General features: G+C 48.5%; 1 protein-coding gene across 2 annotated transcripts in view; it reads left to right on the forward strand.

Moving 5' to 3' along the window:
* The window catches only part of SH3BP4 (SH3 domain binding protein 4), a 114,301-nt gene that overhangs the window by 62,256 nt on the left and 27,468 nt on the right, over positions 1–24,577 (forward strand). Inside the window, exon 1 of one of the 2 annotated variants that reach the window (XM_037849637.1) lies at positions 6,162–6,268. The exons of the other annotated variant lie outside the window; for it this stretch is intronic. The gene's annotated coding sequence lies outside the window, so the exon portion shown is untranslated. Of the gene's footprint in view, positions 1–6,161; positions 6,269–24,577 lie in introns of those variants that run through there. 2 annotated transcript variants of the gene reach the window in all.

Raw genomic sequence — 24,577 nt, forward strand, 5'->3', positions numbered from 1 at the left:
GTTAATGTGTTGTATTACATTGATTGATTTTCTTATGTCGAACCATCCTTGCATGCCTGGAATGAACCCCACTTGGTCATGGTGTATGATTTTTTTAATGTGTCTTTTGATTCGATTTGCAAGTATTTTGTTGAGGATTTTTGCATCTATATTCATTAGGGAGATTGGCCGGTAGTTTTCCTTTTTTGTAGCATCTTTGCCTGGTTTTGGTATTAGATTGATGTTAGCTTCATAAAATGAGTTAGGTAGTGTTCCATTTTCTTCAGTGTTTTGAAAGAGTTTGAGTAAGATTGATGTCAGTTCTTTCTGGAAAGTTTGGTAGAATTCCCCTGTTAAGCCATCTGGCCCTGGGCATTTATTTGTGGGAAGATTTTTGATGACTGATTGGATCTCTTTGCTTGTGATGGGTTGGTTGAGGTCTTCTATTTCTTCTCTGGTCAGTCTAGGTTGTTCATATGTTTCCAGGAAATTGTCCATTTCTTCTACATTATCCAGTTTGTTGCCATACAGTTGTTCATAGTATCCTCTTATAATTTTTTTAATTTCTTCAGGATCTGCAGTTATGTCACCTTTTTCATTCATTATTTTGTTTATATGGGTCTTCTCTCTTTTTGATTTTGTCAGTCTAGCTAGGGGCTTGTCAATCTTGTTGATCTTCTCAAAGAACCAACTTTTGGTGATATTTATCCTCTCTATTGTTTTTTTGTTCTCTATGTCATTGATTTCTGCTTTAATCCTTGTTATTTCTTTTCCTCTACTTGGTTTAGGATTGGTTTGCTGTTCATTTTCTAGCTTCTTCAGTTGATCCATTAGTTCTTTGATTTTGGCTCTTTCTTCCTTTTTAATATATGCGTTTAGTGCTATAAATTTCCCCCTCAGCACTGCTTTTGCTGCATCCCATAGGTTTTGGTATGTTGTGTTCTCATTTTCATTCGTCTCTATATATTTAGCAATTTCTCTTGCTATTTCTTCTTTAACCCACTGATTGTTTAGGAGTGTGGTGTTTAGCCTCCAGGTATTTGTGAATTTTCTAAGTCTCTGATGGTTATTGACTTCTAATTGTATTCCATTGTGGTCAGAGAATGTGCTTTGAATAATTTCAATCTTTTTAAATTTATTGAGGCTTGTTTTATGTCCCAGCATATGATCTATTCTGGAGAAAGTTCCGTGAGCACTAGAAAAGTATGTGTATCCTGGTGATTTGGGATGTAATGTCCTGTAGATGTCTGTTAAATCTAATTCATTTATCAGATTGTTTAGGTTTTCAATTTCCTTATTGGTCTTCTGTCTGGTTGATCTATCTATAGGAGAGAGTGATGTGTTGAAGTCTCCCACAATTATTGTGGAAACATCAATTGCTTCCTTTAGTTTTGCCAGTGTTTCTCTCATGTATTTTGTGGCACCTTGATTGGGTGCATAGACATTTACGATTGTTATTTCTTCTTGTTGAATTGCCCCTTTTATTAGTATGTAGTGGCCTTCTTTGTCTCTCAAAACATCCCTGCATTTGAAGTCTATTTTATCTGAGATTAATATTGCTACACCTGCTTTCTTTTGGCTGTAGCTTGCATGAAATATTTTTTTCCATCCTTTCACTTTCAGTTTCTTTGTGTCCCTGTGTCTAAGATGAGTCTCTTGTATGCAACATATTGATGGTTCATTTTTTTTGATCCATTCTGCGAATCTATATCTTTTAATTGGGGAGTTTAATCCATTTACATTCAATGTTATAACCATGAAGGCATTTCTTGAATCAGCCATCTTATCCTTTGGTTTATGTTTGTCATATTTTTCCCCTCTGTCTATTAATATCCTTTATTGTACCCATACCGAATCTCTTTAGTACTGAACCTTTCTCCAAGTCTCTCTGTCCTTTCTTTGTTTCTCTGTCTGTAGGGCTCCCTTTAGTATCTCCAGTAGGGCAGGTCTCTTGTTAGCAAATTCTCTCAGCATTTGTTTGTCTGTGAAAAATTTAAGCTCTCCCTCAAATTTGAAGGAGAGCTTTGCTGGATAAAGTATTCTTGGCTGGAAATTTTTCTCACTCAGAATTTTAAATATATCGTGCCACTGCCTTCTCGCCTCCATGGTGGCTGGTGAGTAGTCACTACTTAGTCTTATGCTGTTTCCTTTGTATGTGGTGAATTGCTTTTCTCTTGCTGCTTTCAGAACTTGCTCCTTCTCTTCTGTGTTTGACAGTGTGATCAGTATATGTCTCGGAGTGTGTTTATTTGGATTTATTCTATTTGGAGTTCGCTGAGCATTTATGATTTGTGTATTTATGTTGTTTAGAAGATTTGGGAAGTTTTCCCCAACAATTTCTTTGAATACTCTTCCTAGACCTTTACCCTTTTCTTCCCCTTCTGGGACACCAATGAGTCTTATATTTGGACGTTTCATATTATCTATCATATCCCTGAGGTCCATTTCGATTTTTTCAATTTTTTTCCCCATTCTTTCTTTTATGCTTTCATTTTCCATTCTGTCATCTTCCAGGTCACTGATTCGTTGTTCAACTTCCTCTAGTCTTGTACTATGAGTGTCCAGAATCTTTTTAATTTGGTCAACAGTTTCTTTAACTTCCATAAGAGCATCCATTTTTTTTATTTAGTCTTGCAATGTCTTCTTTATGCTCTTCTAGGGTCTTCTTGATTTCCTTTGTCTCCCGTACTATGGTCTCATTGTTCATCTTTAGTTCTTTGAGTAGCTGCTCTAGGTGCTGTGTCTCTTCTGATCTTTTGATTTGGGTGCTTGGGCTTGGGTTATCCATATCGTCTGGTTTTTTCATATGCTTTATAATTTTCTGTTGTTTTTGGCCTCGTGGCATTTGCTGAACTTGATAGGGTTCTTTTAGGATTTGTAGACCAATTGAAGTCCTTATCTCTACTTTATCAGATCTACAGCTTCGTGGAGTACACTTTCTCTAACTAACCAGCAGGTGGCGTCCACGAGCCACCTGTTCTCCGCAAGCCAGTTCTCCCCTGCTTAGCCTTTTTGGTGAGTGGGGGAGTGAGTCTTGTGTGGTCCAATTGGTGTACCAAGCTTGCGTGTGTAGCTGGTGTTGCCTGCCCTGTATATGGGGCGTGTTTCTGGGCAGTCAGGGAGGGGGGGTGGCCCTAACAATCAAATCTCCCTGGTGATCCTAGAGTTTTAAAGCTGCTGCAATAGTCTAATCCTTCAGTTCAGTCCTGCCACAGTTTGTCTCTGCGAGTGACCCACAAGTCCTTGGTATTGGCGTATGGCTCCTGAGACTTGCAAGTGGGCCCCTCTTCCAGGCTGTGCACCCCGGGTCCTCTGTTGAGGGATGACTGTGCTATGTCACAGGTGAGTGCCGTCCCCCCAGGGCAGTTCTGGGCTGCTGGGCTGTGTAGGGAGGCTCCCAGTCTGCTGAAATGATGGCTGAATGGGGCTTTGTTAATTCACACTGCTCCACCTTCCCAACTCTGGGACAATCAGCTGAGGTTGCAGGGAAGGCTAATGTCCACGCCCAGTTTTGTGGTGTGTGCCTGTTATTTGAAGCACTTCCGTCACACTGGGTTGTCTGGGGCAGCTCTGGGCTATGGGGCTGGCGATGGGCAGAAGTGTTTCCTGTCCACCAGGATGATGGCTGTGAGCGGACACCCCCCTTTTCTTGGGAAGTTGTGGTGTTTAGTGAATTTTCTCAGCCACTGGATTATTGCCTTTTGTCTCAGAGCTCTCTTAGTTCTGCTCTTGACTTGACCTGCCCAAATTGCAAGTCTTTGAAGCTTTCTGTATTGGGCTTCTTAGAGTAATTGTTTTAGAAAAAGAAAAAAGGATTAAAAAAAAAAAAAAAGAAAAAAAGGGCCCTCCTCAGAGATCTGATAGGTTATTGAAATGCTAAGAGACAAAGCAACCAGGGCCATTAAGGAAAGGTCCACAGGGCAAAGAGATCAGCTTTTCTTCGGGATTTGCATATGAGCCTCAGGGCCTGAGCTCTGCCCTTCCCCTTTCTATGTTCACCAGAACTCCAAAAATCCTCCGCTTTTATTTTGGAGTTTTTCGTGTTGTTTTTTTTCTATGCCTGTCTCCTCTCTGCTGGGCTGGCTCCTCTCAGATTCTCTGGTGTCTGGTCTCAGTTTATCTATGGTTGGAGTTTGGATAAGGGCTGCCACTGCAGTTCTCCCTTCTCCTTCCCGGAGCTGACAGCCCCTCCTTCCAGGGGACTGAGCCTGGCAGGGAGGGGCGCGGGTCCCCTGGCCGCAAAAACTTACAGATTTCGCTGATCTCAGCAGTTCCACGTTTTCATGAGTGTTGTATGAAGTATGCCCAAAATCAGATTGCTCTGTGGTGTCCAGTCCATGCAGTTCCTGGCTTTCTACCTACTTTCCTGGAGGAGTAACTAAAACATACAGCTCACCAGTCCGCCATCTTGCCCCGCCTCTCTAAATTCTGTTTTGTGCACACTTGGATCCGAGGCTCTGCTGGAAAGCAGGGGGTGATGCACACTGGGGTTGCTAATCTATGTTTGGATTTTTTGAAAGCTGGGAGCAGATGCCAGGCTTACTCTGTCACACTTGCTGGAGGAGGCTGAGACCCGCTCTGTCTCCAGGCACAGGGCTGGTGTTTGCCCGAGGGGGCCGGTGGAGGGGTAGCTTGTGTTCCCTGCAATTGTCTAGAAAGTGAGCTGATTTGCATAAGAATATTTCCCCTAGGGAGAGCTTTAATCTTCATAGCTGGCCTTTTGTTTAGCTTGATTACCTAGAAATCGCTCCCTTTACCATATACCTTTAGGGGAAACCCACTCCCCACTCTTGTGTAGGCTTCTGTTTCCCTGGGGTCCCTGAGCCTCCCACCCTCCTTCTGAGCTCAGCAGAGGACGTTCAGCCTGAGGGGGCCCTGTCTGCTCTGGGCCTCCACTTCGCAAAGATAACGGATCCTCTGACTTCTGAGGGATGAAGTTCACTGAGGCCTTTTGCCCATCGAGCCAGAGATCAGAGAGTCTTTAGGAATTGGAATAGCAACCCCAGTGTTCTGGGGACCCCCGGGGCATGGGGCACCTGGGGCGTTTGACATACCAGAGCTCTTTGGGGATTCAGCTGCGGGGTTTGTGCTTTTGCCCTGTTCCTCCACTGCTGCCTGTTCTCTTTCCCCTTCTGCCTCCTGCTCTTTCTCAGTCTCCTTCAATGGCTCGCTGCCCCTTCATAAGAACCCTCCCCGGTCTTGCCCTTGTCCCCTGTCTCTTTCCCAAGTCTTTGGTCTCGTCCCCTCTCTACCAGGTAGCTCTATTCGAGATTCCAGCCGAGATTTACACCTGCCTGCTGCGAAATGCCATCCCATGGGCATGTCCAGGAGAAAACCCCTCACATTCTAACTCTGTGTGGCCCAGCTGGGCCGGACTTAGGCCTCAACCCGCCATCTCTGCCAGCAGCGGCCTCTCCTGCCCCCTCCCCGTCCTGGGCGAGACTCACCCATCCCTCAGGTGGGGGCTGGAGCCTCGAGAGGGGTCTCCTCATTCCTCCTTACCCTTGGCCCCCGCCGAGTCCCCCTCCACAGAACCCTGACCTGCAGGTTAGAGACCCCGACCCTATCATGCCCACCCCGCTGCCCCAGCCTGTCTGGAAGCCATGAGCCTAACATCTCCTCCTCTCACCTAGAAGCGTCGGCTGTCCAGCAAACCTTCCCTTCGCCCTCTCCCTCGCAAACCCCCACCAGGCCTCCCCAGCTGGCTCCCCCTGCACTTAGCCGGTGTGGTTCGCGGTGGGGGGGCATGAAGTGCAGACAGCAGGTGCTGGGGCGACTCGGCCTGCCCTTCTGTAGCCCTGAAACCTTGGGCACCTTACCCAGCTCCTCTGCACCTTGGTTCCTTGTCTGTGAGATGGAGCTCATCTCTGTGTCAGCCTCGCAGGGCGGTCGTGGGGTTTGAAGGAATTGACACGCAGAAGGCCCCTTGCAACAGTGCCTGGCACACGCTGGGAGTCCAGCAAATGTTGGCCGGCACGGTTGTTGGTTCTCCCTTGCATTATGGGTTCTGTTTTGTACGGATGTGTGTCCTCAACATTCCTGTACCCCCTCAAAGACCAGGAATGGCCTTGCTTTTCTTTATGTTCCTTGTAGGGGTAACATCATGCCAAGCAAATTCTCAGTGCCTGTGTATCTGATGGATGCACTTCCTCCTGAGTTAAATGAAGGAGGACCCCACTTCTGATAATCTTGAGGGTATCAGAACCTAAGCCTGCACTTGAGAAGCAAAGAAGGCTGTGAAATGAAGAAGTCTTGCTTTTGTGAAGTAGCCACATCCACGCTCAAAAAGGTGGGAGCAACCCAAAGAAAAAGCCCCTCATTCGTTTCACTGCTCTTTTACCCAGTGGCTGTCGTGGGCCCTGCCGGGGAGCTGGGGACACTGAAAGACACACCGTCCTTGCCGACCTGGAGCTTAACAGGGTGGCTGGACAGACGCACAATCCAACAAGCAGTTGTGACCGAGTATATCGGGGCATTTGGGGGCACAGGTCTCCAGAGATTGCTCCAGGTAGGGGTGTTCGGCCAGAGATCACCAACTTGGTGCTGACTGAGAGGGGGCTAGTTGGTTTGAGGACCTCGCCTGGTCCACGTGCTCTGGAACCTTCCCTCTGCTCTCGCATGGATGTCATGGCACTGGCAGCCACGCAGAACTCCTGGGGTGACAGCTGCGCAAGAGGGGACAGCAGGAAGATGCCCAGGCCTCCATGGGGGGTCCCCCGGTCACCCCTGCATTCCAGCATAGTTCAGAATTGACAGCCCCTAGGGATCAACCCGGAGCCGTCCACAGAGCCACAGCGTGCTGCCTGTGCTGTTTACACCGACTGAGAAGGCTGATCTTTATGAACATTTGCCATAAAACTCTTTCGATGGGAGCTAGGGGAGCAACCCACGTCATCGGGGAAGTCTTTGTTCTCATTGTGCTGTATCCCCGTACCTGTGTGCCCTGCGTAGAGCAAGGATGACGCTGTATTTGTACTTTTTGTGCCTGAGTGGAGAATGTGATCCGCTCCACTAGGAGGGACGGCTTTTCCTTTTACTGCCAGTGACCTGTGTGCTGTAGACCTGGCTTGCTCACGAGCCATGCTGTAGTTTCCTGTTTCACCCTGCCCGGCCCGCTGGACTGCGGCCCCCGGGGATGCTCTGGTCCTGGCTCCAGCTGGTGGCCCTCACGCTCCCCTGCTTCTTTTCCTGCTGCCTTCTTCCCTTTGTCCCCGTCTCCCTTCCACCCTGCTGAGCTGGGACCACTGGATGCCACACACCTGTGGCCTCCAGGGACTCCCTCTGGAGCGGCCGTGTGGGGTGTGATGGGGTGGTGGGCTGAGCCTTTGTCTGCAGCAGTTTGATACCCCAATAAACATGGGCAGCAATCAGGGCAGGGCTTGGGGCATTGGCTGCAGGTGATGCCAGATGATTCCGTCTGGCCCAGGAAACGCTTCCGTCACGTGGAGCTGCAGGCAGGACTGACGTCCGTCTGATGTCACCCAGGCTGGGAGTCCAGAGACCTGGGTGCTGCGCCCAGCTCTCCTGTGCTTACCTCTGATCCTGGGCAGAATCTTCCCATGCCTGCCTGGCCCGCTTCACCTCTAGTAGGAGAGGGCCACGCTGGTCAGGGGGAGTAGCTCTTCCTGTTCTTGTTATGCAGTTACCTGCATCATGCATACAGCTACGCACCTGCATCATGCAGTTACCTGCGTCATGCGTAGATCCTGATTGCCTGAGTGTTGGCACCTGCCTACTGCTACACAACCCACATTCCTGTCAAACCACAGTCCAGCTCCCAAGAAAGTTCCCTTGTGCCCCTTCCCGGCCAACCCCGCTGCCTTCCTGCAACTGCTGTTCTGATTTTTAGAGATTAATTTTGCCTGTTCTTGAAGGGCCTATCAGTGGACTCATGTGATACTTGCTCTTTTGTGTTTCACTTCCTTCATTCAGTAAAATGTCTGAGGACTCATCCGTGTGGTTGTGGTTGTGTGCTGAGTGGTAGTATCTGAGAGACACCATGTGTTTGTTTATTCTCCGGTTGGTGGGCATATGGGTCGTTTCCAGCTGTTATGAATAAAACCCACACAAGCATTGTGTATATACCTGGGGTAGAATTGTTGGGTCTGTTGTGTTTCAGTTTTCCGAGGTGGTGGTTCTGTTTTACTCTCCCAGTCTTAAATTGTTCCCTAGCCTGGGGTAGGGAGCGGGCTGTGTGCCCAGCGGGGGTGGCAGGTGGGCAAATAGGTGGGTTCCCAGCCCCTCACCCAGATGCGCTCCTCTTCCTCCCCCTCCTCCCATCGAGCACAGCTGCTTTGGTTGAGCCTGGTTTTTGTTCTGGGTTTCTGCAAAGGCTTCCGTTGGAGAATGTGTTCTGCTTCTAAAAATACAAACTCTGTGCTCCTGGACTCTGCAGACCCCTCACGATATGGTGAGTGTCCCCAGGTGCTGGCCTGGAGATTTGTATGGTCTGGTGGATAAACCAGCACAGGAGAAAAGACCGGTCCCCGCCTCATGCCAGGCGAGGTCTGGCTGGCCCTGTGCTGCCGGCAGGGATGGGGAGGCTTCTCTGCCCACCAGCCACAACCACGCCAGCTCCCCGGGGGTGAACACCACCCATGTGCCCCGGGTTCCCTGAGGCTACATCGATGGGCAGGGCGGCTGCTCTCTGTGGGCGACTTCGTTGGCTCCGGCAGCCACTTATCTATCAAGACACAAGTCGATCTCTGAGGTTAAAATGTCTGATGATCAGGGCTCGCATCTCCCAGGCTTTCCGGATTTGCAGCCTGTAGGGGGATGACTACCCCAGGAGTGCTTTCTCTGTGTGCCTGTGCACATCCTGCAGAGGAACTTTCCCTCCGAGTTAGGTGCGGCGAGAGTGTTGACACAGCAGCTCTTGTAACACCCAGAAAGAGCTGCTGTGCCCTCAGGTGGTTTCGTGGTTGGTCAGTGACAGCAGAGTGGTCTAGACAAAGTTTTCTGGACATCAGGGTCCTGAAAATAGATGGATTTGGCCAGGCTTAGGAGAGGCAGAGGGAACATTCTAAGCAAGGGGAACAGAATAGCAAAAGAAAAAAAAAAAAGTGGAGCCGAGGCCAAGCATGATGGGCTTGGGTTTTAGACGGGAGGACGGGAGGGGCCTTGTTCGAGGGTCAGGTGTTGAGGTCCATCCAGCGTAAGGCCCTGTTGCTGTTGGATGGTTGGGTGGGACGCGGTGGGGCCGAAGCCGATGGCGTCTTGGATGTTGAACCAGTGGAATTTTTTCCGAGTGAAGAGGCCATGCAAACAGTAGGTGATTTAGAGGGTTTGGGGTTGGGCCAAGTCCTCACAGGTAGGGAGGATTTGGTTGGGTCTGGAGGAGGAGCCCGTCAGGCAACGATTTGCAGTCGAGACTAAGAGAGTGGGATTTGGATCCTAGGTGGAGGGACTCTTGTAGATTACTGGGTGGATGGGTGCGTGGGCCCAGGCTGGTTTCCTCATCATTAATTCTCAGCCCTATCTACACATTAGAATGACTTGGGGGAGCTTTGAAAAAGTCCTGAGGAGTCCCTGGGTTGGGACTTGGGCCTCTGCACAGCATGAAAGCACCCAGTTGATTCTCGTCAGCAGCCGAGATTGGAAAATCCTGTTAAAGGGGAGCCCTTTGGGGGCTATAGGTGGAGATGCGGAGGCCCGCAGCCAGCTGGGCAATGGAGCGAAAAGGAAGCAAGAAAGGCCAGGAGGGCCACAAGTTGGCCAGTGGCTTGGATTTAAGGGTCAAGGAGTAGGATAAATAACCACATCCACAGTAGCTTCACTTTGGGGATTTCTGCCCCCAGGAGACATTGAGTGGTGTTAGGAGACATTGAGTGGTGTTGGGAGACATTTTGGGTTATCACATCTGGGGGGAGGGTGCTACTGACATCTAGTGGGTAGAGGCCAGGGGTGCTGCTCAACATCTCACGATGCACAGGACACCCCTCTCTCTCCCCATCAAGAACGGTCAGGTCCAAAACGGTACCTCAGAGGGGCCAAGGATGAGAAACCCTGACTCAGGGAGAGGTTCCTTGTGCCAAGCACTCTCCAGGAACTTTGCCTGAATTAACATATATTGTCCACCCAATTTTAAGAGGTCAATGATATTATCCCCATTTTACAGATGAGGGAATGGAAGTGCCAAGAAGTTAAGTAACTGTGCAAGTTTGGATGTATTATGTCCCTCAAAACACCATGTTCTTTGATGCATACTTGTGAGGGCAGAGGTATTAGTGTTGATTAAGTTGGAATTCTTTGATTGAGTGTTTCCATGGAGATGTGACTCAATCAACTACGGGCGAGACCTTTGATTGGATAATTTCCCTGAAGGTGTTGCCCCACCCATTCAGGGTGGGTCTTAATTGAATCACTGGGTCCTGTAAAAGTGTTCACAGACAGAAGGAGGTGCTGCATCCAACAGAGACACTTTGAAGAACGCACAGGAGCTGAGAGTGGAGCTGGAACACAACCCAGGATCAGTAGATGGCAGCCACGTACCTTTCCAGCTAACATAGGTTTTCCAGATGCCAATGGCCTTCCTTCAGTGAAGGTATACTTGTGTTGATGCCTTCATTTAGTCATTTTCATGGCCTTCAGACTAAATTTGTAACCAGATAAACCTCCTTTATAAAAGCCAATCCATTTCTGGTATTTTGCAGAACAGCAGCATTAGCAAACCAGAATAGTTACTCTGCCCAAACTGAGGAATTTCAAGTTTGGAAGAAAGTGACACCACTGAGTATGGTAACTTTGGTTTTTAATAAATGCTGGTGCTCCAAGGGAAAACGTTAAGCAGGGAATTTTGAGATTTGGGGGGGACCATGAGTTTGTTGGAGCCCTAGCTCCTAGCTGTTGGGGTCACAGGTCTGTGTTTGACCATTGGTTCTCCAGGGAAGACAATAAAGAACAATGGCCACCGAGTTCCTGCATCACCTGGTGAGGCAGGTAGTGCAATCCCTGTCCTACAGGTGATGTGAATGGAAGTTCAGAGAGGTTAAGTAACTTGTCCAAAGGCACACAGCTGGAGCTGTTGTTTGCACTCACATCTACCTGCAAAATCCCAGGTTTCCTTCTTTGGGCCACACCATCTCTCCAGTTTAGTCTTCACTACAGTTCAGGGAGGAGGAGGGAGATATTGTGATATTTTACAGATGAGGAAACTAAGGATCTGGTGAGAAAACCCAGGACCACACCAGAAGACCTAGAGGTGGGTCACGGACCCTGGCTGTATGAGCTGGGCTTTTCTGTGTCTTAGCTGTGGGGCCAGAGGCTAGATGCTGGATATGGAAAACTCGCAGTTTTTTCTTGTTTTAAGTGGGGTGATGATACAACCTGCTTCTCTTAAAGGTTGCAGGGAAGGTCAATGCATTGGAGGAAGACAGGCATCCATCTAGCTCTCAGTAAAAATGAAGGCTTCCCAAACAACGTTTCCATTCCCTGGTCTTTTTCCAGAATTATTTTCTCTTGGTATATCAATGAAGGCTGAGATTCAGTTTGTGCCAAAAGACGCATTAAAACCCTAACTGTGGATTTAAAACAGGGAAGGCCTGGCCACTGGGGGAGGAGGTGAAATCTTCAGGCCTTGGCTGAGTGGCCTGCTCCCCTGCCAGTGCTTTCACCGCGCTGCAGCCCTTTCTCCTTCTGGGAGAGGAGGCTCCATCACCTCTTCCTTCCAGCTGTGCAAGAACCTCGGATGTGGAGCTGTTTATCCGGGGGCTCACCTGCCCCCCAACCACCCTTCTCTCTCACCCTCAGCTGGCTTCCCACTCAGCTTCTACCTACCGATGGAAGTTTCTATTTGGGATTTTGCTGCAGTGTTTGATTTTCACTTGTGACTGTGCAGGAGGGTTTGTTTGTGGATACCTAAGCATGTTTGCAGTTGGCGCATCTACTGCTGCAGCCTGGCGGGGCCACTCCCGAAGGAACGGGATTTTCTGGAAGGGTCACCGTGGCCTCGGGAGCTCCTGCGGTCACTCTGCTTGGAGAGGGAAGAACGTCTCAACCCCTGGTTTTTGCTACGTCGGCTGCAGGGGCCCCCTTCTTCTGGGTCTGTCAGTCCCTGGTCCCTGCCCCCCTGTTTTCCAGCGGGTTGAGTGTATTAATCAGCGGCATAGCTCCCGTATCTTAGTGAAAGTGCCTTGCTTTAAAGTCTCAATGAGCTGCACTTCCATTCAGTTACCGTGAAGAAATGCCAGCATGTGGCTCTTGAGGTGACTGAGCAAGATTCTTCAAATAGCTCCTTGGTTGGAGAGGCGTAGTTACCACAGATTCATGCCTCAGGAATGTGGCGAGCAGTGATGGGGCATGGCCTGACGGTTTTGGATCTTGGGAAGGTGTGTTCAGGCAGTATGAAGGCAAGGCGAATTTTTGCCATACAGGCAGGCCCTCTGCTTTGAGAGGTTGACTTCTGTTTTCTTCTTGGGTTCCCGTTGTCTGAAGTGTGCATGGGAAAGACACAGAAAGACAAGCTGGGAAGCAGGAGGCCACACCAGGCAGAGAAGGTGCCTCTCAGCTATCGCCTCCAGGGAGGGTGATAAGAAAAGGTATACAGCTCCCCGGCTAGCGCTTCAGTCTCACAGCCTGGCGGCATTTTGGTTTCTTCCAAAATGTACTTGCTCACGAGCGTTACTTGCTGTGTCACTGTAAAACCTGGAGCCCCTGGGTCTGTTCTGGAGGAGCTCAAACCAGGGAAAAGAAAAAGAAGGCTCAGTGACTATTGCTGAACTATACGCAGCCTGTAGTTACAAAAACTACCAATGGAGATAAGATTTAGGAAGTGATTGATCAGCGGTTTATGAAGAAATTGTATTACCTCATTTAATAAAACAACCATCAGTCCAACCCGATTTAATTCTTGGTGGCAGCAAAAATCATTGCATTCCAGACCACGGTGGTGCAGCTGGGAAGCAGCAAGGGAGGGGGTGTCTCACGTGGACTCTGAAAACTTGTTGGTGAAAAAATAGGCCTATGCACGAGCCCATAGGTGCTGGTAAAAAGTGTGACCGGTAGCACTTCCAGGCCTTCACTGTGACCGGGTCCACGAGCTAAACAGGCTGTGTGCACGATCCCATGGGTGAGCCTCGGCTACTGTGGCCCCTCCCTCTTGCAAGTGGGGACACTGAGGCACAGGGAGGTTGGGCAACTTCCCAAGGCCACAGGCTTTGAACTTGGCTCCAGAGAGCGCCTCAAGGGCTGTGCTCTGCTGTCCCCATTTAGTCATCTGGCTGCTCTGTGCAGGGTGTGTGGGAAATACAAGGATGGCTCAAGATCCTTCTTATCCGAGATTGTGTGACCGCGTTTGGTCATCACGACTTGGGGTGGGGTTTAGGGGGTCCTGTTGGCATCTGGTGGGTCCAGGCCAAGTGGCTGCTCACTGTCCTACAAGCACGGGCGGCCCCCTCCACCGAGAACTGTTCAGCCGCACATGTCCTTAGGGCCAAGGTTGAGAAACCCCGGACTTGAGAGAGAGAGAGGCGACACCGCCGAGAGGAAGAGGAGGGGGCAAACACTTCCCGGGGCAGCTCGGAGCTGGAGGGCCTCGGGCGAGGGGCCTGGGGCGTCCTCAGAGCAGGAGGCCTCCACGCTGGGGACAGACATCAGCACATGGGCAAGGACTTGGCTGGGGGACCAGCACATCCCAGGGATTAAAATAGGAGCATTTCCCCATTTGAATTCTTCTGTGCAGGAGGAGATTTGGAAAGCGGGGTGACTTCCCTCTGGGTCACTTGAGTAGCCCTGCTTAGCCTGTGAAGTGTTATTCTGGGCTTGGGGAGGTAGGTTTCCTTCTCTGCCCCGGGTGGGAGGGACAGGGACAGCGGCACCTGGGGGGCGGCCATGGCTTCAGTTAGCACAGAGACAGAGGACTCTCCACTTGATGACATCCCCCCACCTCAGGGGTAACATGTTGCTTTTCGAAGATTTAAGGAACTCAGAAAAATGACAGATTGCCTGGTATCTCACTTTCCACAGCTACAGTTTCTATTAGCATTTTGTTAATATGTTGCCTCGCCACGCACAGAAAGAGAATTGAAGTCATGTTGTAATATTGTTGGGAAAATGCTTTTTGAATTCAGCATACTAACAGTCTCTCGTGTTTTAAAATGCTCTTTTAAAGCCTTTTAGTTGGCTCTTTGGCATCCAATCATTCACATATCAGAATTCCATCCGTTTTTCCTTTTCACCTCTTAGGTGAACATTTGCAGAAGTCAGTCTCTCTCTGCATCTTTGATCAGCTTCTTCGGGTAAATGTCTGGAAATCAGCTGCTCTGCTGATCCAGGTGGATGTTAATATTTTTTGGAAGCACGTGTGTTGCCTCGCTGCGTCCGGGTGGCCCTTGGGATTGGCGTCCGCCCTGCACGTCCACAGGGAGTGTTTGTGTGTCGAGCCTGTCCGTGCCCTTTCTGTGGGCAGTCTCGCCTCTTTGCTCCCTTCTTTAAAACCCCGTTCTGGAAATTCTAGGTGGCGCTTGCTTTATGAATAGACGTGCAAGGAATTATTTCAGGATGTGGGTATTAGGTTGAGCCAAATCAAAGTGCCAATATTCAGCCAGCATTTTGGTTCATCCTAAAGCATAACAGGGGTGCATGGTGGGTGCCAGGGAGCAGAGAGCCCCGCAGCTGACTCGCCTCTCGGGTCCCACCACTACCCGTAGTTCCCTGCAGGAATGGGATGCAGGTTCTCATTCCCAGCCCTCAGGGAGGGTGGGGGCGAGCCGGTGCTTACGGCGTCTGGGCCGTGTCCATAGGTTGTGTAATTTCAGGGTCTGGGGTTGTGTATATTATCCAGCCCTGGGAGTGAGAGAGAGGAGGCTGGATGAGTTGGGGATCCTGACTTTCCTGTAACTTCTGTGAGATCGTGCAGGTAAGGAGGAATTCCTGGGTACCCACGAGGTGGGGACAGGGGGTGCTTTGAATAAGGCAGCAGCCACCCCTGTCCCCGGTCTCATCCAGTGGAGGACCCGCGGGGACAGGCTGTTAGTTCCGGGTCAGTGTGCAGTGGGGGTTCAGCCTCTGAGCGACCAAAAAGCTGCCGTCTTCCTCTTTATTGAGGACGAAAGCCACCCCTCAAGCAAAGAGTTCCTGAAATTTTTGAGCAAAAAAAGACATTAACGCGGGTAATTAGGATTGATTGAATGGTTTCCATCCCTGAGCGCTGCGGGACGACAGGGAGGTGTGAATGAGGCTCTGTGGAGTCTCCCCTGGTGTGGGGTTACCTTAACCCATTTTCTTGAGCGATTAGTTCACACCTGACCCTGTTCTGAGAGTCGATTCATCTGAGGACAAGGTGGAGTTTGTTCAGGAAGTTTTTCTTCTGGGAAGAAGCCAGGAAATAAACCAGAAGGGATGAGCTGAGGTAAAGGCAAGTGCTGTAAAGAAAACAACAGAATAGAGCAAGGGCGGCTGTGTTGCGGGGGGGGCAAAAGTTATCAGCCAGGTGAAGCTCCTGGGATAAAGCTGGCCAGCCAGAGGGGATCACCCGTGCAAGGGCCCTGGGGCCACGGTGGGAGGTTAGTTTTTATTCTAAATGCAGTGAGATGCCACTGGAGAGACTGATTTGTTAAAAAAAAAAAAAATCCCTTGGATGCTCTAAATGGCTTCAGGGTGTGTCTGAATTGGTTATTGGCCAAATTATAGGAAAGAAAGTAAAAGTGCAGCTGGTGGCAGCGCAGCAGGGAGGGAACCAGCATGGAAGAAGACAATTTGTGACAAAAAGGTAAAAGGGACAAAATAGGAAGGGCTGAGCTGTGGCAAACTTGGGAAGGCTGTAGAGCCGAGCATGCCAGGTTATAAGAATGGGTGGTCGTGTTTTAGCTGGTTTTTTTACAACGACATTTTAATTACTCACTTTAAAATGCCTAGGTGTAGAAATAAATCACTTCTCTTTCCCAGCAATACCTGTCAGACATTTTTTTTTTTATCTTCATTTTATTGAGATATATTCACATACCACGCAGTCATACAAAACAAATCGTACTTTCGATTGTTTACAGTACCATTACATAGTTGTACATTCATCACCTAAATCAATCCCTGACACCTTCATTAGCACACACACAAAAATAACAAGAATAATAATTAGAGTGAAAAAGAGCAATTGAAGTAAAAAAGAACACTGGGTACCTTTGTCTGTTTGTTTCCTTCCCCTATTTTTCTACTCATCCATCCATAAACTAGGCAAAGTGGAGTGTGGTCCTTATGGCTTTCCCAATCCCATTGTCACCCCTCATAAGCTACATTTTTATACAACTGTCTTCGAGATTCATGGGTTCTGGGTTGTAGTTTGATAGTTTCCGGTATCCACCATCAGCTACCCCAATTCTTTGGAACCTAAAAAGGGTTGTCTAAAGTGTACGTAAGAGTGCCCACCAGAGTGACCTCTCGGCTCCTTTTGGAATCTCTCTGCCACTGAAGCTTATTTCATTTCCTTTCACATCCCCCTTTTGGTCAAGAAGATGTTCTCCGTCCCACGATGCCGGGTCTACATTCCTCCCTGGGAGTCATATTCCACATTGCCAGGGAGATTCACTCCCCTGGGTGTGTCAGACATTTAATAGGGAGAAGAGATGGTATTCGCAGGGGCTACAGAATCAAAACCCAAATCTAAAATGTTTTGATGTTGTCTGAAGGAAACTCTTCTAGAGTTTTTAAAGATTTGCTTCTTTGCTATTACTACTTCAGTACTGACTCAACCCTTGCTGGGTGCCAGGCACCGTGTAAGTGCTTTTCTTGTATTATCTCGTTGAAGCCTCATGGGCCCTGTTTGTTTCCATTCTGCAGCTGAGGACACCAAAGTTTACAAGGTCACATGGCTTTTTTGCCCAAAGCCACCCAGCTGGCGAGTGGTGGTGCTGAGCTCTGAATCCGGCTCTAGACAGATCCCCCAGGCTCTCAGCCTCTACACCAGGGGCAGCAAGCCATGGCCCTCCGCTTGCTTTTATAAATAAAGTTTTATTGGAACCCAGCCCTGCCCATTTGTTTAGTATTGACTGAGTCTGCTTTGGGGCTTACACGGGCAGCTGGCAATGGAGGCTTACTCTCTGGCCATTTCTAGAAGCAGCTCCCCAGACCTTGTTTCTAGAAGGAAAGATGGAACAGTGGAAAGATGTCAGTCCTTACCAATGCAGTTCCAGCAAAATCACAGTCATCAGGATTACTTTTTTGAGGGAATGAGGAGCTGGGGAGACATTTTATTAAATTATTCATTTAGAAGGAAAAAAATAGATAAAAATAACTAATAGGACATTGAAATGGAATGGTGCGTGGAAACTAGTCCTTCCATATAATATAGCAAAACATTGTAAAGCTATTGTAGTTAAATAAGGGTACATATTGCTATAAAACAGGCAGACTAATGACACAAAATAGCCCAGATGCAGACTCTAGTGCATATACACATTTAAAATACATTAAGTTGACATCACATCGGTCAAGAGGGAACAAATTGTTCCGGAACTCATGCAAGAGTAATTGCTTAGCTGTTTGCTAATTAATTTTGTGAAGTTCCTTACTGAGCAGCAAAATAAGTTAACTGTACATTAATGTCAGTACACAAGCCAGTTTTTTTTAAGTAAAAGAAAATAGATGGGAATATTTATTGAATTTCCCAGTAGGGCACAAGAGACAAAGATCACATGGAACAGATCAAAAAAAGAATATTCAAATTGACTTGCAATTGTTTTTTGTGCAAAAAAAAGTTTATTGAGAGATTAAGATTTATCACATTGATTCTGGAGGGAGAGCTTTTATTTATAAAACAGGCTCTGCATGAGAAAACAGCGGTTCATATAGCAGAATGGGATTCATATAGCAGCTTTCAGGTTTATCACAGTTAATTAAATATGTGCCATCGGTTTAGACATTTTAATGTTCTCACTCCTATCTGACGTTCTGGTCAACACCATTTGCCCTTTCATCAACTCAGTCTCCAGAAAGCGAAAATTACTTTTTATCTGCTTATACTCAAAGCTTGGCTAGAGATAAATCCCAATCTCCAATAAGTTGAGGAAAAAAGATTCTTCAGGCTGTGTTCTAAATTAAATCATGATGGCCTATAACAGTTGAAGCAGCTGAAAATTGAAGTGTATATATATGTAATTACCCCTTAAGGAAGGCCTTTCTCTTCTTCAAGGAGAACAAAGGAAAGATTGATTTAGTTGCATAATTGAGATGCTGTCAAGTTAGCAAATGAATTAGTGCAAGCAACAGAGTGGAGAAGATATTTGCAGCTGATAAGATAACATGTTAGAATATAATTGAGTAAAGGATGCAAAACTATAGTCCACAAAATAGGAAATAAGTGGTAAGTGTTTGAAAAACTTTTGACTAACGGTCAAAAGGACATGCATTTAAAGGAACATGAATTTAAACTTTAGTAGTCCATTCCCCACTTGCCAGATTAGCAAACTTTTCTTGAACTGCTGGCAAAGGGGTGGGAAGCAGACACCCACTGCTGTCGGGACTGTAAATTGCACAGCCTTCCAAGAAAACCTTTGGCAATGCTTCATAACCGACTACAAAGTCGGCCTGGGAAAATAATCCAAAATGCTAAGAAGGATTAGGTTTAAAGATGGTCCTTCCTGTGCCGTGTATCGTAGCAAAAATTTGGAAACCTGGACATGTAACATCGAGGAATGGTTAAGTAATTTATGAACATCTGTTCAGTGGAATAATATTTTTCTTATTTCTTTATGTTTTTCTGTACTTCATAGATACTTGTTTGAGTGAAGAGCAGAAAAAAAAATCTAGAATGTGTCCCTCAAAAATAAAAATGTGTAAAGTTAAACACACCCCAGTGTGTCAGTGAGAGTGTTCAGAAAGGAACATCTAACCTTTTCAAATTTTATCATTGTGCTTCCAGTAAAAGCCAGGGCTACCCCATGTCCACCGGCAGCTTGGCGTTTGTCCCACGCGGTGGGCTGTTTGACTTCACTCCTGGCTGCTGGCCTCACCAGCTGACTTTCCTGCTAGGAGAAGCCAGGTCAGGATGGTTCATGCTCCTTGTTGTGGTCGGGCCTTGCTCTTTTTTAGGATCCTTTCTGCATTGGCTTTTTTACCTTCCCACATTTTCTGTTAGGTAGCTCTTTGTCTCCTGGTTGGTAGAATGACAAAACTGGGAGGAACAGAGTACTTGTCTTTTTTCATTTAAAAATTAAGAGATTTGAAATCACAGAGCTGTAATTGGGAAGCCCAGACTTTGACTCTCTGGGATTAGTACATCACTGTAAGTGCCCTGGGATTGGTACATCACTGTGGGTGCCCTGGGATTAGTACATCACTGTGGGTGCTTTGGGGTTAGTGTATCATTGTAAGAGCTCTGGGATCTCTGGGATTAGTACATCACTGTGGGTGCCCTGGGATTAGTACATCACTGTAGGTGCTTTGGGGTTAGTGTATCATTATAAGAGCTCTGGGATTAGTGCATCACTGTAGGTGCTCTGGGATTAGTACATCACTGTAGGTGCTCTTGTATTAGTACATCACAGTAGGTGCCCTGGGATTAGTACATCACTGTAGGTGCTTTGGGATTAGTACATCACTGTAGGTGCCCTGGGATTAGTACATCACTGTAGGTGCTTTGGGATTAGTACATCACTGTAGGTGCCCTGGGATTAGTACATCACTGTAGGTGCTTTGGAGTTAGTGTATCATTGTAAGAGCTCTGGGATTGGTACATTACTGTAGGAGATCTGGGATTAGTACATTATCGTAGGTGCTCTGTCAAATATTTGCAGCCGTTCTGAACTAGCCCCTGAGATTTTGTGCCTTCATACATACTTAGAAAATGGCTTGCAAGATTGGAAAGAACCTGCTGGAATCATGGCTTGGTGTTTGTGAATAAAAATGAGAGTTCATTTTATAAAATGCACTTTTTAGTATAAAAAGTAGAAAGCTTAGTGTATCATTGTAAGAGCTCTGGGATTAGTACATCACTGTAGATGCTCTGGGATTAGTACATCACTGTAGGTGCTCTGGGATTAGTACATCACTGTACTAATCTTGGTGTTTGTGAATAAAAATGGGAGTTCATTTTATAAAATGCACTTTTTAGTATAAAAAGTAGAAAGCTTAGGAAAATGAAGGAAAGTAAAAAGAAGAAAATATTATCCATGTACTTGCCACCCAGAGATAATCAGTGTCAGCAGTTAGTGTGAAATTTGCCTCTTCTTTTTCGATAAAATAGACATTTTCTCAAAGTGGAATAAGATTTTATAAAATTTGTGATTTTAATTCTTCTCCATATTGTGTTGTATGGATTTTTCCATTCTATTGAATATTCTTAGAAAATGAATTTTAATGGGCATGTAACCTTTCCTGTAGATTCAGTCCACTCAGTCTCATTTGTTGGGTAACAAATGGGTTGTTTCCATTTTTGTACCACTGTAAATAAGTGCTGTGAATATTTTAGGGTGAGTGGGATGAAAGTAGGTAAAAGAATTCTGTTCTCTCTAATTCTTTTAGGAGATATTGATGAAATACATTGATTAGTAATTGGTCTATTGCTCCAGATATCTTGATCAGTAATTCATGGCCATGGGAGCTTTTTAGGAGGGAAATTCATTCATTCATTTCACACATTTTTTTGCATCCTTTGATAAACTGGTGGAAAAAATAGAAGTGGTTCCTTCCCTTCCATTAAGGCTGAGAGGCAGACTCGAAACCAGCCAGCTAAGGACTAATCCTCACTCCTGAGCCATAGCCGAGGGCCAGTGGTGTTTGCATCGGATTAAAATGGCAGGCAGCCTGTTCGCTGGTTATTTTTCAGTGCAGCCGCTTGTGTGAGCTGCTCTCTGCCGTGGCATCGCATAAGGACCATGGCTCCAACTCTGCCCCCTTTGGATTCTGTCATTTCTTCATGGCATCAAATACTAAGACACAGCTAAATCACTAGCTAGACCTGTTAGTAGAACCAGGGACAGCAGTTAAACCCTGGAGCCTGCCCCTCCCTGCTAGCTCATCTGAATCGAGCCTTTTAACTCATAAATGAACATCAGGGGAAAACCCCCTTCAGAAAAACCCAACAAGCCTTGGTTTCCTCATCCATAAAACAAGTGACAGGCACCAGAGCACGTTTCCCAAAGTGGTATCCAAGAGGAACTCTCTTTTTCCCATTTTAAGTTAATATGTTCAGGAAAAGATATACCAGCGTTTCTGTGGGAGCGAGAGAGAGTCTCCTTTAAAGTAAACTTGAGTTGTCAAAAGGAGTTGATTGAAAAATAATAAATAGCATTTGAATGTGTGTGTGTGTGTGTTGAGGAGGGTGGTAAATCAGTGACTGCTGTTTGGAAATCACAGTGTGCTGGCGTTTTGCAGTCTTGATTATCGTGTCAGATGGGACCTGAGTCTCGGTGTCTTCCCAGCCCCCTGGCCAGCCTCAGGCAAATGCACCCACCACTCTGTGTGCCCCCATGTTACCAGATTCAGAGATAATTCCCCTCTTTCTTTCTGGCTGCTTGCCAGGGACCAGCACTGGGAAGCATTTCTTGTCCGTGCAGCCCACGAGACTCTGCCCCCAGCCTGTGCTGGTGAGCTATACCGCCAGGGCGGGGTGGCTGAATGGGGCAGACCACAGACCCCCACCGTGCCGGACGTCCTCCTAAAACCATGCGTGGCGAGCCCTCGACAAGCCACACGTGCTCACTCTTGTACTCCCGTCGCGGTCTGCGGCAGGGTGATGGGGCAGAAGGAAGTGGAGATGGCGTTCTCACTCTAGCACATGTGACAGACGGGGGCACAGCCAGGTGTTCGTGGTACCCAGGAACACGCGTGCCCGGCAACAGAGTGGACACAACCCTCTCCGGCCACAGCTCGCAGGCCTGCCCCACCCTGCGCCCTGCTGGGCTGCCTGTGGTCACTGGCCTTCTTGGGAGTCAGTTTCATGATGTTTTCCCAGGTGCATTCTAGACAGGTGGAGGGAAGGGGCCTGGTCCCATGCTCTTTTGTGTCTTTGGGGTTACCTGTGCCTGAGTCCTTGGTGTTGAATGAAACCTTCCTCCATGGACAGACGGCCCTGAGCACCACCTTGGGCAAGAAACATGAAGATAGAGCAGCCACCTCTGCAGCCTTCAAGGAAGCAAGTCAGGTTAGGGAGCTAAGGACTGGGGTGCAGTGCGCCAGCTTTGGTGTTCGGGGTAGACCACGAGTCCCAAGAGAGCCCAGGAGGAGAGAGGCCTCCCCTTGGCAGTGAATCAGGAGAGTAGTCTTTGAGGGGGTCCTCTTCAAAAGGGTGGGTTTTAATGTAGCAGAAACTGGGGGCCCCATGGGTCTTCAAGAAGGTGGGGTGGGGAGCATCCCAGAGGCAGAAGTTTGGGGGCTGTTTTGGAGCCAAGGGGTTTGGAGCCAGCAGTTGCCTTGGCTGGGCTTCCATGGGTCCAAGGGCAGTGGTGTGGTTTGGAGATGGAAAGCAGGTCGGTGCTGGGGAATTTGGATTGTCTTCTACAGACGGTGGGGAGCCACTGAAGAGTCTATTATTGTTTTTACTCAAGGAAGTGATGGATCCGCCCAACACACCAGGAAAGAACTGCCCACTGCTGGGCATCCAGTCGGTTGGAGGGGAGGCCACGCAGCAAGAAGATGTGGTCTCACTCAGGCTGGGCATGGAGGGTGATTCGACCCTCCCTCCCCTGTAATCCCTGACCCCCATCCCCATCAAACCCCGAGATTCCCCAGTCTCAGATTTTCTCATCTCATCACTGGCCATTGAAAACACCTCCTGATCTTTAGACCTTCGGAGTCATTGCTCCAACCCCCTCTAGTGTCATTTTCCACAATAAAAATCGAGAGTGAATAGGAAGGTCCTGACTGGGTGGGCACTTCACAAATGCGGGGGCTCCCTACACCCCAGCAGAGTGCCCGCAGCATCTCTGGGTCCTCATGTGATGTCGGTCTCTGGTTGGGTGATGCTGTCTTAGTTTAGCTTCCAAGGGCTGCCATAGCAAAGCGTCACAGCTGGGCGGCTTATGACAGAAATGTGTCGCCTCGCAGCTCTGGAGACTGGAATTGGGGTGTCAGCAGGGCCATGTTCTCTCAAACCTCCCAGGGAGAGGCCTTCTCACCTCCTCCAGCCTCTGGTGGTGGCGGCCATGCTTGATGTTGGTGTGCAGACGATTCACTCGAGCGATTCCCACATAGAGATGATTCACTCCAGGCCCTCCCCCCTGCCTCCTGGGGCTCCCCTATTGTAAGGATTCCTGTCTTGTTGGCTCAGGGCGCACCCCAGTTCAGGGTGACCTCATCTTACCTCAATGGCACCTGCATAAACCCTCTTTCTGAACAAGGTCATGGCCGTGGGCACCAGCGTGTTGGTTGTTGTTCAGTTGGGTCTCCCAACAAGAACGACTCAAGCCCCAGCCCCAGTGCTGTGAATGCAGCCCTCTTTGGAAACAGAGTCTTTGAGGATGTGCTTAGTTAACACTAGGCCATCCTGGATTAGGGTGTGGGCCCTGATCCAATGCGACCAGTGTTCTTAGAAGGAGAGGAAATGGGGACACCGACGGAGAGATGGCTGTGCGACAGAGGCAGGTTGTGCCACCACAAGCCAAGGACTCCCACGGACTGCGGCCACCCCTCGGGAGCCAGGGGAGAGGCACGGATCGAGTCCCTTTAGGCGGGAGCCTTGTCCTGCCGGCACCTCGATCTCAGATCCAGAGCCGTAAGACAACACACTTCCAGTGCTCGAACCACCCAGTTCTTGGTACTCTTGTTACACAGCCCTGGCAAACTAAGACACAGGAGTTAGGACTTCACCGTATCTTTTGGGGGACACAGATCACCCCATAACACCAGCCTTGGATGGACAGATAAGGGTCAAATGTTTGCCAGTTACTGGTCAGTGTCTAGCGCTGGACCTCAGTTCTCCTTCCTGTCCAGGTTTTACAGTTTTTGCATTTGTCTCAGAAATGGACCCCTTGAGAACAAACTGCTTTTTTACATTTCTTTCTTTCCCGGTGTGGAGCGCACACCCCATCCCTAGAGGTGATTGCTCGGCGGACGTTCATGGAGATGGCCTTGATGGTGGAGGTCCGAGGAGGACGTGGCGCTGGGGAGAGGCCCACCTTTCCTGGGAGCTGGAATGTGTGGTTTTGCCCACTGGCCTCATTACACCCTTACGCATTTGGCTGGCCGTGGCCTGTCCGAGAATTCCAAATTGCTGTCACCAGTTGTTAGGCTGAGCCCAGTTGTTGAACTCCAGTAAAAGCGTGGACTCTCACAGCGGATCTAACTCCCAGCGTCAGGCGGGGCCTCTGCCTGTCGGTGTCCTCCATGGCACCCTCTTTTCTCCCTGGGAGGCCCCTGGGTCTTGTGTTCCAGGTGGTCCAAGGAAGCTTCCAGTGAACAGAATCTGTCTCCTGGGAGAAAGCACCCGCTAAGGTGCGGACAGGTTTCGAGTGTCCTTCTGCAGGGCTGGTGTCCCCGCAGCAGGCACCCAGGAACTCCACCCACCTGCGAGAGGGAGCCGAGGGGGATCACCTGCCGCGTCTTAGCTCCCCACAAGCTGCTACTGCCCTGCCGTGTGGGGCACGGAGGCACATGATCCATCACCTCGCTTTGGGGTGCAGGATGGAGCTGGGGTGTGGAATCCTCCGCCCTCAGGGCTGCCTGGGTGGGA

Source organism: Choloepus didactylus, chromosome 9 (genome assembly GCF_015220235.1).
Source record: "Choloepus didactylus isolate mChoDid1 chromosome 9, mChoDid1.pri, whole genome shotgun sequence".
Taxonomy (NCBI): Eukaryota; Metazoa; Chordata; class Mammalia; order Pilosa; family Megalonychidae; genus Choloepus; species Choloepus didactylus.